The 2,877-nt window shown below is 33.2% G+C and overlaps 1 pseudogene; it reads left to right on the top strand.

Annotated features, from left to right (window-relative positions):
* The first annotated feature begins 905 nt into the window (after positions 1 to 905).
* On the top strand, positions 906 to 2,532 carry LOC143530442 (uncharacterized; annotated as a pseudogene).
* The last annotated feature ends 345 nt before the right edge of the window (positions 2,533 to 2,877 follow it).

Genomic DNA, 2,877 nt, shown 5'->3' with positions numbered 1-2,877 from the left:
TTATTAAAAAATTTCTAAGTTGTCAATCGAAATCAAAAAGAAAGGGTATGGATAAATGGAAGGATGAGAGAAAGAAAGAAAAAGAATAAAGAATATTGATGATATAGATATAGAATTCCAATATGTAAGGTCTATGAGTCATCTTAGAAAAAATCTGCGTAATAAAGCATCAATACGGATTCATCATTAATGGGATTTGCTCATCGAACAAAAAATAAAGAGCTTCGAGCCAATAAAGACTAAGAATATTGACTCAAAAACTAATAGCTCCGTTGTAGAATTCAGACCTAACCATTAATTAAGAAGCGATGGGAACGATGGAACCTGTGAATTCAAAAGATTTTAGTGAAAAAGAATTCGAATGATACATTGATCGGGATGGCGGAACCGGCCAGAGACCAATTCATCTATTCGGAAAAATTATGAACTAATGAGAGAACTGAAATAGAAATTGAAAGAGTAAATATTCGCCCGCGAAAACTTTATTTTCTTGGATTGCTAAAATTGGGTCAATCCAATACGATAAAGAGTAAAACAAAAGAAAGATTTGTTTTAACATTATAAAACATTCTAAAATAGATAAATAAAAAATAGATAAATATAAGAAAAAATAGTTATTTAATATATTTATATTTAGTTATCGATAAAAACAATATATACAAATTAATAATATATTTAATCTAGATTAAATGAAATCCATGATTCAGTATATTACTTATTAAAGTTAATTCAAATTATTTTCTATCTGAATTGAATTCAAAATCTTGAATTTGAATTGATATATTCGCGAGGAGCTGGATGAGAAGAAACTCTCACGTCCGGTTCTGTAGTAGAGATGGAATTCAAAAAAAACCATCAACTATAACCCCAAAAGAACCAGATTCCGTAAACAACATAGAGGAAGAATGAAGGGAATGTCTTATCGAGGTAATACTATTTGTTTTGGTAAATACACTCTTCAGGCACTTGAACCCGCTTGGATCACATCTAGACAAATAGAAGCGGGTCGACGAGCAATGACACGAAATGCACGTCGCGGTGGAAAAATATGGGTCCGTATATTTCCAGATAAACCAGTTACAGTAAGGCCCGCTGAAACACGTATGGGTTCAGGTAAAGGCTCTCCCGAATATTGGGTAGCTGTTGTTAAACCAGGTCGAATCCTTTATGAAATGGGTGGAGTAACAGAAAATATAGCCAGAAGGGCTATTTCAATAGCAGCGTCTAAAATGCCTATACTGGCTCAATTCATTATTTCAAGATAAAAAAGAAATAGGCCTTAAAAATAACGGGTGCAGGTTTCTTTTTTTGAACAAATAATATTTCTTTTTTTCTTCGAACTTTGTATTGTAAAAAACAGATAAAAAAAAATAAAATAAAATGATATGATTCAACCTCAGACCCATTTGAATGTAGCAGATAACAGCGGGGCTCGAGAATTGATGTGTATTCGAATCATAGGAGCTAGCAATCGTCGATATGCTCATATTGGTGACGTTATTGTTGCTGTGATCAAAGACGCAGTTCCAAACATGCCTCTAGAAAGATCAGAAGTTGTCAGAGCTGTAATTGTACGTACTTGTAAAGAACTTAAACGTGACAACGGTATGATAATACGATATGATGACAATGTTGCAGTTGTGATTGATCAAGAAGAAAATCCAAAAGGAACTCGAGTTTTTGGTGCGATTGCCCGAGAATTGAGACAGTTCAATTTTACTAAAATAGTTTCATTAGCTCCCGAGTTATTATAAAACGAGACCACGATATGGTTATAGGTTATAGTAGGGTATTTAAAATAAATAGATTAAGATTCATTTAGTAGATTTTGTCTCACGTATATACCTTTCAAAATGAATATTCATAATTTCTAAAAAAATACGTAAAATAGCATGTTGATTATATCCAAATTTGGAGGCACCAATCATTTTAATTAATCATGGGTAGTGATACTATTGCTAACATAATAACCTCTATACGAAATGCCGATATGTATAGAAAAAGCCTGGTTCGAGTAGCATCTACTAATATCAGCCAAAGTATTGTTAAAATACTTTTACGAGAGGGTTTTATCGAAAACGTGAGAAAACATCGAGAAAACAACAAATATTTTTTGGTTTTAACCCTACGACATAGAAGGAATAGGAAAAGTACTTATCGAAATCTTTTAAATTTAAAACGGATAAGTCGGCCGGGTCTCCGAATCTGTTCTAACTATCAAAGAATTCCTAGAATTTTAGGCGGGATGGGAGTTGTAATTCTTTCTACCTCTCGGGGTATAATGACAGACCGAGATGCTCGACTAGAAAGAATAGGCGGAGAAATTTTGTGTTATATATGGTAATCTTTCTAATATCCGAATTGAATAGGAAACTTCTTTTTTGTGAAAAAGAAAAGATAAGGGGTGGGTTGTCTAATAGGGTTCTTCCTTCACTAGTTGATACTTCAAGGAGGTTTTACCTGGAATGAAAGAACAAAAATGGATTCATGAAGGTTTAATTACTGAATCGCTTCCCAACGGCATGTTCCGGGTTCGTTTAGATAATGAAGATATGATTCTAGGTTATGTTTCAGGAAAGATCCGACGTAGTTTTATAAGAATATTGCCAGGAGATAGAGTCAAAATTGAAGTAAGTCGTTATGATTCAACCAGAGGTCGTATAATTTATCGACTCCGCAACAAAGATTCGAAAGATTAGGTGTTTTCACTATTTCTTTCGTGGAAATACGATTTGAAATTGAAAATTTCAAGAAACTTATTTTCTTCCAAGAAATGGATTCAAAATTAAAGTAAGGAGTGGCAAATATGAAAATAAGAGCTTCTGTTCGTAAAATTTGTGAAAAATGTCGACTAATCCGTCGTCGGGGACGAATTAT

This window comes from Bidens hawaiensis, unplaced genomic scaffold (assembly GCF_021521415.1).
Source record: "Bidens hawaiensis isolate Kalapana, Puna unplaced genomic scaffold, B.hawaiensis_p1.1 tig00008946_1, whole genome shotgun sequence".
NCBI lineage: Eukaryota > Viridiplantae > Streptophyta > Magnoliopsida > Asterales > Asteraceae > Bidens > Bidens hawaiensis.
The sequence above is the reverse complement of the archived record's forward strand: the minus strand, read 5'-3'. Positions and strand labels throughout refer to the sequence as shown.